The 12,633-nt window shown below is 43.6% G+C and overlaps 1 protein-coding gene across 1 annotated transcript in view; it reads left to right on the plus strand.

Moving 5' to 3' along the window:
• Positions 1 to 5,294: 5,294 nt before the first annotated feature.
• CNR1 (cannabinoid receptor 1) overlaps positions 5,295 to 12,633 on the plus strand; it is a 29,842-nt gene continuing 22,503 nt past the window's right edge. The window contains exon 1 of the mRNA XM_069599253.1: positions 5,295 to 5,845. The gene's annotated coding sequence lies outside the window, so the exon portion shown is untranslated. The remainder of the gene's footprint in view (positions 5,846 to 12,633) is intronic.

Here is a 12,633-nt window from a genome sequence, read left to right on the forward strand (position 1 = left end):
AGGCAATGGCTAATGGGGACTTCTATGGGAATCGGTATATCCAGACTACCGTGTAAGGCAGATAATCTACAGCATCTGTTTAGAATGGGAGCGACAGCAAAGAAGTCACAGCTGAGCCTGAAGAAACCCACCAAATGTGAGCACTTTGTTTACGAATCAGCTGCCTGCCTGCCCTCTGGTTTGAGAATTCAATGCCTCCAGCCATCCTGCGGTCCTCTCCAGACAGTGAATACAAATGCAACTACAATGTAACAGTAGTGGTGACAGAAAGCAAGACAGTTTATTGAGAGCCTCAGTTTCAGGCACCAGGTTGGGAGTTTTATGTTCATTATTTCTGCTAACTTTCATAATCCAAGATAGATGATCAATTCTATGTTCCCACATGCAGTTGAAAGAACCATGAAGAATACTGGGGAAAGGGTTCACTTAGAAGGCAGGCCAGATGACTATTTAAGACATACATATTATTTAGCACTATTTTTCTATTATTTGCCATATTTTGTTGTGATAATACTGCTGCCTGAACTATTGTTTTAAAGGAAATATTTAGACATATAATATTTGCAGCCTTTTTAATTACAGAGTTTTGATGACTATTTTGCCAGAGTTTAATCAAGGGGGAACAAAAGCCTTATTAACCTGTTTTCTCACTCCCCTTATTTGCACCATGTGCTTATTTATTGTATGTCAGAACATACTTCTCATATGATTTGAAATGAAAGGATGATCCATCTCCTCATTACTGATCCTCTGCTTGGTGATGAAAAATAAAACATATGAACAAAGGAAAAATGTCTTCCTGTCATTTCTCAGCCTTCCTTGCTGCTGCTCAGCTGGGATATTTAAAAGTGGGGTTTAATGAAAGAAGGTGAGAAGGTGAAAATAAAAAAAAGCCCTAATGAGCATGTGTTTAGTTATATGGAAAGATCACTGAGAGGTGGCAGTGATTTTCTTTGTGCCAAACATAAGGCAGTGTCCCGCAAGGTCAGAGAAGTCCAACATCTTCCCTTCCTCATCCCATTCATTTCCTACCCTAGCAACCAGCTTCTCGACCTACAACAGATTTCATGAAGTTTAATTTCTAATGGTGGAGTGAGATAGAACGTCATTCCCCATCACCAGCTTCAGAAACATGCAGAAGTGGTGCGGGTCTTCAGGTTGCTTGCATCACTGATCGAGCATCTCCTGAACAAACATTTCAGATCTCAAGCTTGGGATGACAGAGCTTCAGCCCAGTCTGCAGGCTTGCTGTCAATCACCTTTTAGATAGGGAATAAAGAATAAATTCCCATCACACAAGGCAAAGCCACTGAAAAACATACTGCTTTAATGCTTCAAAGGAAACCCAATAATAACTGTCGAACTCTAAAGCAATGCTCCAAATGAGAATGGATTGTGTCGTCATCATATCATTCTGAAAATGTCTTTAATCTGCGAGCATTCCAGCCCTGTGGTGTGAGCGACGCACTGAAGATACCAAAAAGAAAAAAGAAAAAAAAAAAGGCCAAACAAAACAAATACGTGAAACCCAAACTCAGAAAGAACTCCCCAAAATCTAAAGGAAAGTGATGTTTCTGCTTTCAGTTCCCAAACTGGTAAACCATTACTCATCATTCCCAACAGATCACTCTTTTGGGGAGTGGGAGAGAAGTACCACCAACCAAAACAAGTTTAAAAAGAAACTGGATTACGGCTCCTTTTGGATCAGCTTCAGCCTTAGGGAGGCAGAACACGCTTCTCTAATGTTCTATGTCCAATATAACTATCAATACTTTGGCAGAAATAAATTGAGATCTATCTTTCTTTGAAGTTGAAATATGCAGTCTTCACTGTTCTCTCATCCTCTACATTTCACTGAGTGAATAACCTAAATTACACAGCACGGCAGTAAATTGGCTCATCATAGCCCTGTTCTAATTTTAAAAGGATAAAGAACTAAAAAACCAGACAGCCTCGTATGTAGCAATGCAAGGACTAGTGAAACCCACTAAGGGGCTCTCTGCGTCTTTCCCCAGGAAAGCATAGGTTCAAATTCAATGTAGGTTTGTGATAACCAAGGATCATTCAATGTCTTAGGTTAAATATATGTGTGCCTTCAACACAGTCTTCCTGAAAGGGATGCTGACAGCTTGTATTTGTCATTCTTGCTGACTCTCTTATGAGGACATTGGCTGGACCAACCACATGTGAAAACCAAATAATTTCCTCCCATATAAAGGTGATCCTTGCCAAATGTGAACTCGGAGGCACAGAGGAGCATCTTGCTTTCACACTATCAGCCGTCTGCCCATCTTCCAGCTCCAAGGGAAAAGTATAGCCATTCTTTGACTGACAGTCTACCACCCTGATGAGCTGAAGACAGATTTTAAATTTTAAAGATAGACAAGCATGCCTACAAGAATGCCATTTTCTAAACAACATAATAACTCTCTCAGTTCCAACAAAGCATTCACTCGTGGTGATAAAATGCCAGGTCACAAGTCAAATTTTGACTCCATTATTGAGCATTATCCTTGAGCTCTAAATGGAAAGTGAGTACAATTCACCAGCTGTCAGGCTCCAGCCTTCTCTCCCCCACCTCCCGAGGCCTCATCTTGAACAACAACAGACTAACAGGCTAAACAGTTATAGCTGCTGGAGTCACTACTTGATTAGATTCTTAATGAGTGACTGTCTACAGGTCACTTTGGCCAGTCACTCAACAAATAGATTTCAGGTCATTTTGGATCCTCGGTGGCTGCTTGGAATTTCAGAATTCAGTGAAGAGATCCACCATCAATCAAAAGAGATTTAGGATGACTTAGAGATAATTAAAGTAATTAGATTGCTCTTCTTTGGGGGAAAGCAAAAGTTGGTGTGGCTGAGTTGAGATATAAGATTTCCATGGAATTCCTTCCCTAGGTTATAAATGGTCTCCACCCTTAAATTTTTGAGGTTGACCACCAAGGGGCAGACTGGTAATTGGGAGAATGTCTTATAATGGGTATCCCACAAGTGTCAGTGTTGTATTTCCAAAGGATACTAAACTCCTCGGCCACCCCAAGAGCACAGGTCATCATGCTACAGAGAAACGTGGCAGCTCCCATGTGAAACCCCCGCTGCCTAAGAGCCCTCCAGAAGCCCAACTTCCTAGCCTTTCCTGTCACCCGAAAGACGACCTATCATCATCAAAAGAGCTGTCTAGATCCTACTAGCAAACATCTGAACCTACGCAACCAGTAAGTGGCAAACTAGTTCTTATCAAATCGCCAGGTCACTTGGGACATAAAAGTCCGTAAGGTCACAAGGGGGCAAAACTTTGCGAATATATCCCCCTGCCAAGGGTGTAAGGTAAAAGTAAAATAAACAACCATGACCCCTAAAAAGAAAAGAAAAAAAGGAACAAATGCTCTCCCCCCGACTCCCTTTAAATCTCTAGGTAGAGCTGTCTTCACGTTGCAAGTGGTTGAAGGGGCTTTTTCAGGAGGAAGCAGAGTCTGCCCCAGGCATCAGATTTAATCCCGCATCTACCCACTCGCCATCGATTGACCGGTCCATCAGATCTTTGTTTATAACTTATTCCGTCTACCTACCTAGCAGAAATTAATCATTTCCGCTGTGGACTCTATTGCAAATGTCCATTTCCCTGATAGGGAAATGGGAAATACTTTCTCTAGCCCAAAGCAATTTAGGGGATCTTCAAAGCCTTCAGTGGAGCCCTGCGTATTCTCTGTGATTTGGATTGAGATTTCCAAAAGGCACTCAACAGCCTCCCTTTATCCAGGACTCTCAACCCACCATCCATGGGTTTCCTCCGCACCAATTCTCCTCCTTTCCTTGAGAGGCTCCCTTTTCCGGATTCTCATCACGTAGTCCAAATATGGGGCCCAGATCTGTTCAGATTGTTGAGCTCTGGGCTTGGGCAAGGCGAGACTAGAGATCAGAACCAGAGCGCGTGCAGGATGAGGACTGGGCAGAAACTGCCGGATCCTAGCAGGATGTCATAAAACGATCGCTGAGGCTGTCAAGGAGAGGAGAGCTTGTGAAGGAACCGAACCAAGGGTTTTCCGCGGGGCTGTTGGGTCCGGAGGACCTGGCTGCATCAGGTGGAAACCAGGCAGTCCTCCCCCGACCCAACTCCGGAGAGATAAAGATGTCTCAATAACCGGGATCGCCGCCGCTACAGCCCCGCCTGGCCCCGGGGAAAGGGGGAGGGCCTTTTCTGCTGAAACAGCGGCTGGGGCTTGTTTGTAGGTTCGCAATTCACCATGATAAATGTAAAGACCAATTAAGGTTTGATCCGTGCACACGGGAGGCAGACAGCGGCTGATAGTGGAACCAATTAACGAGCATGTCCCCTAATTCCTGCCGCGGCAGCCGGGTGCACAACGGATCCCCAGGCGCCTGCCGCGGCTGCCCGCGAGCCCCGGGCGCCCCCCGCCCGGCTTTGGAAGGGGGCGTCCTCTTCCTGCAAGAAGGTGCGAGGCGCGGGGTCCCCTCAACCCCGGCTGGGGAGGGGGCGCTCCGGGCAGGAAGGCGCAGAGCCAGCCGCCTACGGAGCCCAAATGTTTGCAGCCGGGGCCGGGCGGGTGGTGCGCGCCCGAGTGGTCCGCGCCGGGCGGGGAAGGCGGAGGCTGGAGGAGGTGCCCGGCGCGGAACCAGGCGGCGCCCGAGGGCGGAGAACAGGTGGCCGCGTGGCCTCTGCCAGGTAGCACGGGGACTCGGGGGCTGCGCGGCGCGGTCCCCGGGCTTCGCCTGACCCCGGCCCGGCTAGTGGCCGCCTGCCGCGGAAGCGGCCCGGAACTGGGGGGATCTGGGTGGGGCTCGCCGCCGCCTAGTCTCTCCTCTCCTCTCCTCTCCCCCTTCCCTTCCGGCTCAGCCCGCTGGCCCAGACGTGACCCCCGCGCAAGGTGTTGTCGCTGCGCGCTGGCTGGGCGCGCGTGATTCATGGCCTCGAGGTCGGGGCCGGTGCAGGCACGAGCCCTTTCTTGGCTCGGCCAGAGTGTGAGAGTGTCTGGAAGGAGAGGCAGGTCATGGCAGTGGGGCCCCCGGGGACCGCGGCGGCGGCAGAGGTGGAGGAAGAGAAGTAGGTGACGCGGCCCAGAGAGGCTCGTCCCCTCTGGCCCCGGGGCCGGCGCCAGCGGCGGGTCCCCTCGCGCCAGCAAAGTTTGGAGCCGCGGGCGCCGCGCGCCGGTCCCTCCCCGCACAGTTCCCTCGGCGGGGTCTGTGCCGCCGCCGCTGCCAGGGCAGGACAAAGGCTCATTAACACGTGATGGGACCGCGCTTCATAAATGGGACCGGAGCGAGAGGGAGCCAGAGCGCGAGCGCAGGGAGAGTCGGGGACCGCGCGCGCCGGGCGAGGCGACGGGCGCCCGGGCTGGCGGAAACGGGCGGCCCCACGCCGGGCCAGGCGGGGCGAGCGGGAGGACCCAGCGAGGAGCCCCGGCAAGGGGCGAGGCTCGCGAGCGCAGGGGGCGCCAGTCCCGATCACCGTCGCGGGCTGGCGCTGGAGGCAGGGGGACGCCGGCGCGCGGGCTGAGCGGACCGACTGACTTCCTGACCGACCGACGGAGGCACACCCCGCTCCACCCCACCCCTCCTCGCCCGCATCCCCGCGCCGGCGCCGCCTCCCTCTCGCGACTCCCTCGGCCACCCCTTCCTTCTCCACTTCTTTTCCGCCTCCGCCTCTTTCCCGGCTCCCGCGGCGCCAGTGCCTTCCCCTGGCCCGGGCGGGGCGCCTCGGTTCCCGGCAGAGCTCTCCGTAGAGTCAGGTGGGGGGACGTTTCGTTCAAGCAGAGAAGCAGCCCCTGCGCCGGGCGAGAGGTGCCGAGGGAGCTTCTCCCGCGAGGACCGGGGGATGCGAAGGGTAAGACCTGGTAGAGTTGCATTTGTAAATACTTCTTCCGCCTCCCGCCCCCTCGGGTGCTGACCAGTGTGGTTCCCAAGTGTCCTTCGTGGAGTTCTGATTCCGTGTGAGCGAATTGTGCACTGTTTACTAAGCCGTAGAGCCCCAGCCTGTTAACTGTGGTCTGTGCTACTTCTGGAGGTTTCTACCATTTACTAGTTATTGAATGTGTGAGCACCTGGCTGTCTGTATGCACTGATGTCTGTTTGTGGAAAATGTGTAATTGTGCATGTTTGAAAAACGGGTGCTTGAGTTGGTGCTTAATGTCTCTAAACCCTATCAGCAGCTGAGTCTTCCTGAAGAAATACATCGATCTCTGCACCAAACCTAGAAGCTGTCCAAAGTCGGATTATTAAATGTCATATAAAGAAATGTATATCAAGTAATAAACTTTTGCATATAAAAATATAGCTACAGGAACCACTTTTCTTTAAGGAAAAAAATTAGCATTTAACTGATAACTAAATTTGAATGGTGATGGAACCATTGAATTCAGAAGTAGCCATTAGATGAAAAAAAGTTGATGTTGTCTGTTTAAAAGACATTTCTTGCCAAGGCTCACAATCACAAATGATCAGCTCCTGTGAATGAGAATGTGTTTGCTGTGACAGACCTGAGAAACTGTCATTTGGTCATTTGAAAGTTTAAAAGCATCATGCGTATATCTGATTTTAGTTTTCAGTTGAACAGATGAGAAAAGAATGAGTCGCCTATTCATTATTTTGTCTCGCATCTTTTGTATTTCCCTTCAGATAAGTGCTGTTCTTGCCTTTGTTGTTATTTTCTTCACGTATTAGCATCCTCGGGCATTTAATCCAATAAGAGATTAGAACAGATCTACTGGTTTTAAAGGTGTTGAAATATATCTCAGTGGGTTCCATAACTTCTTCTCATTTTTATTACCAAGTTAATATCTTTTGAACAATAGGGGAAATGCAGTTTCTCTGGGGAAACTCAGTGGACACTGAGTATCAATGGGTGACCACTGCCATCAATCTATTTTGCAGAATCCTGAGAAGCTCAGAGCAACCAACCTTTAAGGTTCCCATAGGACTTTATCTGATTTAAAGTGTTGTTTTTCTAATCCCACCCTGCTGACAGTTTGCAGAAGATACACTGATTGATTTTTTTTCTCTGTCCTCTTTTTCTCTGGTACTCCTTGCCCCTCCTCTGTTCTCTAACTCATTTAGGACCAATGTTCTCAGAAAGGCTACGTATAGTTTCTTAAGTGACACAGATTATTTTCTGATTACCTATACATGAATAGAATCCATGCATCTCCAGAATTTTAAACATTGCATACTGCAGGCAGTTACTGAGGGTGCAATAACAGTTACCACAGTTAGGCAAGACACTTGGATATGGTTTTTTAAAACTATCTTAGGTTATCAAGAGAACTTACTGTAAACGAACTCTTTTTATACTAAAGATGTCTCTACTCCAGGCAAGGAGCAGTCTTGGCTCAGGTAGGTATCAAGTGTTTGACCGGGAAATGTTTCCTTGTGTTCCTAAGCCTTTCTGGGGTAAAATAATGCCACAGTGGGGTAATGCTTGGTTCTGACCTTCCATAAAGAAAATTACTATGCTTTCATATTCATGGTTAAAAGGCACATTATATTCATATCTCCCCCTTTAATAGACAGCATCAGTAAATATGCATATTAAAAAGAATGTTATGCCCTGTCCCTTAAAAGAAGCTGTAAATGACATTATTCACTTTGGAGAGAGAAGATTCACCTTCCGGTGAAAAAAAAGTCCCATCTTACACTGGAGTAGTGCTCGGCTTTGTTTGTTATCTACTGTTTTCTGTCTTTTTCTGTTACCCTTTTCCCAGTGGACCACGTGCCTCCCTGTCTCGCCTGTGAGATTGTTCTTCTCTAATAAGCCTAGCTGCAGGATCACTGTGTTCTTTTTGGCATTTCAAAATGTTAAAATAGTGAAATTGTTAAATGTTACCAAGACGAAACTGCTGGGAATGAAATTCTCCAGAAGAACCACTATATTTGTGGCTTGTCATAGCCTCTTCCAAAAGAAAACTCCTTGAATCGGGTTACCTCTTTTCTCAAGAAAGCAGCAATCCCAGTGGTTGTGCTGGTATGTGTTTAGTATGCGGTGTCAGCTTATTAAATTACTAAGGCAAAGCCTGAAAAACTCTTTCAAAACAATGGTGTGACATACTTCTTTGCTTTAACTCGGAACTAATATTCACCACCAGGAAATTTAGACAGGCTCTAAGGTTGTCTTGCCTATTAGGTGGAATTAGAATTGGAATACTTGGCTTATCAGAATAAACTATTATGAAATGGAACTTCTCATAGCAGTTTTTAGTTCACCAGACTTACCAAATGTTTCTTCCCAGAAAACAGTTGGCCTAATAAGGAAAAGGATTATTTCCCATAATTAGCTCTCCAGGAATGCTGCAAAAGAGAGTAATAAATCAAACTTGGAAATACCTCACAACACATGATGAGTAAAACAAGATTTGGTTATAGCATCTTGAATTTGGTTAGGAAGATGGAGCCTGTCTGTTAGTCTGCTGCCTGTTATTCTTGGGGTAATGATGGTAGCTCCGTTGCGTGAAGCACACAGATGAGAGCTTTCATTCCTGCAGAAAGGGATGCTGTGTCACCACCAGCGTAAGTCTGTCTCTTTTATTTTTGTATTCATCATCTTCTAATTGAACTAACAAATTAGAGTGAAGCCAGCCTTTGGGCTTAAATTATTTATAATTCTGCTTCTGACTCTGAAATCACCTGGATCCAACATTGCTTGAAAAACTATGCCAAGGCCAGGTTTCTATATTGCATATCTATATTTTGAGGCGCCATAAACTCTTCTGAGTTTGTTTTTTTTTTTTCCATGGATGAAGGCTGGTGGAAAAGTTAATGAGGAAATCAAAACCACTGGATATATTTTGCATTGGTAAAATTTTAGCCTCCTGTTTTCCCTCTGAGTCTCCAGTTCTTTCCTAATCCTGTTCTCATGATAATATTAACTTTACAGTATAACCACATGAATCCTGTTTTTGAGGGATTGGAAGGTTCAGCACTTTGTAACTAAATTGCTCTTCAATGTTTTGATAACCATTTATCCACTAATCTATATTCTTAGGTTAGATTGAGTTAACCTCATAACATATTGCAGATCAACTTAGTTTTCTCCCAAATATTTTCTGGACTAAAAGAAACAATAAATATCATCCAGAGTATATGTAATGTCAAGTTATAGATTGCAGAATTTAAGATGACAGGATGTATAAATACACCTTTATATGTGTATATGAACAAATTTTTTTCCTGGATGTATAATCACAACTAAATTAAAAATTGAGACATGTTGCTTGATATATTTGAACATATGATTCAGATTTTAAATAAATTCTACAAATTTGGGGAAATGTCCAAATTCTAGGGAACTGTGCAGATGGACATGAACAACTCAAGGCCAAAGGAAGTACCCACCTTGAATCAAAACAAGACTGTTCTTATTTTCCAGGAGAGTGGAAATCTGTCCCAGTCTCCTATGTTCTAAGAATCTTGCGAAGATGCCAGGATGGGCAGCACCACATTCAATTATAGTTTTCTCATAAACACTGACTGTTGTGTTTAACACAGTTTTCACTGGTTGTTTATTAATTTTGAGAAGAAAGTTGGGAGAAGATACACAAGGTTATTATGGGCTTCTCAGCTGGCACTATGGTAAAGAACCTGCCTGCCAGTGCAGGAAACATGAGCGACATGGGCTCCATCCCTGGATTGGGAAGATTCTCTGGAGGAGGGCATGGCAACCCACTGCAGTATTCTTGCCTGGAGAATCCCATGGACAGAGGAGCCTGGTGGGCTACAGTCCACAGATTACAAAGAGTTGGACACAGCTGAGCATGCACACACACACACAAAGTTATCACTATGTCACAAGATGCATATTCATATAGTTCTATTTCTTGGATAAAACACATTATAATGCTATTACAAGTAAGTTAAAACTATGGGAAATTTGTGAGGAGAAAAGGGGAAGGCTCTTTTAATGGTTTTCCAGTGCTTCTCTTGGTACTCCTCAAATGATATGAGGTTAGATGAACTATCTCAAACAGGCCTGCATGGATAATAGGTATGTCTATCACATATCAGTGATCAGAGGTCAAAGTTGTTGCCTCAAGTAATCAGTGTGATTACCTCTAGTTCTTACCATAAAATATTTACTAAAAAGCTTTCCCGGGTTATATTTCTTTACTGAACAGGGTGCCTCATGGAAAATAAAGTACATTTCATTGTAACAGTTTTTCTAGGGCAGTTGAGATGACAAATATATTCTTGATCTAATTTTCATGGCTGCTTTCCATATGTTGGAAGTACTTTTCATATAGATGATTGGTGAATAACTTTGGAATCTCCTCTAATTTGAAAGTTTCACTTGGACAGGTTTATTTCATAACTTAGGGAGCATGGAAATCTGAGGTTCAGAGGTGCATTCATATAGGTTTTTGAGGAAAGAACTGTTTACTCCCCTAATCTGAGCAAATGGGTCTGGCAGAGTCATTGCAGTTGTACTGAAATACTATGAGTTCCGTTTTAGCCCCAGCTGGGGAAATGTTCACACCTGCACTTTAGGAAAGCTTTCAAAGTTTTGCTTTGCTTGTTTTCTTTTGTTAGTGAACATGTGAGTTGAGACTGGTCAGATGGGAATTCGTGGTTTTGTTTTTGGTTTTTTTTTTTGGCCGACTCATTGTTTTTTACCCCCTAGTGCTATTATTGCATTATAGTCTGTCCTTTCGAATAAGCCTCTCAAAGTAAATTTTGCATTTTTGAATGAAAGGATTTAAGTTCCATTTTCTTCTAACACAGATGAAAAATCTTTTTCCCCTAGAAGTATGATATTTTATTATCTAATGTCTTATTTTTCCACTCTGATTTGGATTTTTAATTGTTTAGAGTTTGGATTCGTTGACATGAAATTGGATACCTTTGGCATGATTCCTTACCATCATTATCAACTCTGAATAGCATTAAAAATTTTTTTCACTTCAGGAGATAAAGTACAGCATAGTTTCCAAAATTCAACAGTGTAATATCTATTTTTTTATTCTCACTCGCAAATTCTATGCTATTGCTTTTTAAAGAAAAGCAGAAGCGTTTTTCAAAGATGTGCCAGGCAATCTGTTGTGGGAGTTGAATATACTGGCAAATGCTTTCACAAACTGTGTATGTCAGTAGTATATTTAAATATAATTAAAATAAAATGTAATTAGGAAAGAATGTTTTTCAAAGTTTATGTTGACATGGGAGGGTTCCCCTCTTTCCTTTATCATTTGTTTATCCATTCTTTAGGCCATATATTTAGAGGAGATAATTGGAGTCAATATGAGTTCTGTAAATTGAGTTAAAAGGAGTCTTACCTTTAAATTGGTGATAAATTCCAGTATGCTTAAAAAAAATAAAACCAAATTTCCACCTTCACATATAGACATTTGAATAGGAAATTTTATAACCTTGATTTCTGTTGGTCTTCCCTGGTGACTCAGATAGTAAAGAATCTGCCTGCAATGCAGGAGACCCCCAGGTTCGATCCCTGGGTCAGAAAGATCCCCTGGAGGAGGGCATAGCAACCCACTCCAGTGTTCTTGCCTGGAGAATCCCATGGACAGAGAGCCTGGTGGGCTAGAGTCTGTGGGGTCGCAAAGAGTCAGACACGACTGAGCGAGTAACGCTAACTAACTCTGTTGGTCAGGTGGCTAAAAAGATGTTTTTAATATAGCAAGTGAACCACTATCATAGGTGGTATGTCTTTGTCACTCTTGTTTACTTCTAACTCAGTTATATTTAAATCAACTTGATTTATTCCTTTGTAAGGGAAGTTTATTTTAATACCACTGTGATCTGTGTATTCTGGTTTATTCCAGCATTATTTCTTAAACGGATCATATTTTCAACTCATTTCAATGCATAGCTACCAGAATTTCCAAATGTTTTCTCTTGCTTTTGTACAAGTTGTGGGGAACAAGTGATATGCACATGAAGAAAAATGAAAAAAAAAAGATTTGGAAAAGTTATACAACCAAAGTAAGCTCATGATTAGCTCACAACCAAAGTAAGCAAATGATTGCCCAAAGAATTCTGTGTTTTTGCCTATGTGGGAATATGACTTTAGAAAATATACAACTACTTTTGAAAATTAGATCTAAGTTCATACACACCAGAAAAGGGGGAAAGGTTTGAATGATTTTAGTCCTCGGCTAAGGAAACTAATTATGAGTAATCTGTGATCCATTTTTATTGATGAAATAATTATAGAGGAAACAGTCTGCCCAGAGTCATATATTTAAGTGCTTGGGGATATATTTCCATGTATTTATAACTTGTAGGTATTTTTGAAAGATCTCTGCCAGCTATAAGCAGTGAAAATTGCATAATTACCGGGGTAGTTCTGTAAGATAATTTGCAATAGATTTGCATTGGTTGGGCCTACTGCAAAATTTCCATTTTAGTTTGTCGTTTTCTGGGTTCATCTCCTGTGATACATTATTTTATGGTTTGGGGGAGAAGAAGAGCAAACAGAAATATTTCCAGCTTAAAAAGAAAATAAGCTGGAGTGTTACTTTTATTTTTTCCTGTTCTTTTATGTTCAATAATCACGAGTTCCTTCACAATGGTGTTGAAAGACATGGTTAGCGGTCCTATCAAACTTTGCCTAGGCTTTGTAAACAGAATTAAGAAAAAATGGTATGCAGTTTTTAATTTATGTCTGCAGCT

Source organism: Ovis canadensis, chromosome 8 (genome assembly GCF_042477335.2).
Source record: "Ovis canadensis isolate MfBH-ARS-UI-01 breed Bighorn chromosome 8, ARS-UI_OviCan_v2, whole genome shotgun sequence".
NCBI classification, from domain to species: Eukaryota; Metazoa; Chordata; class Mammalia; order Artiodactyla; family Bovidae; genus Ovis; species Ovis canadensis.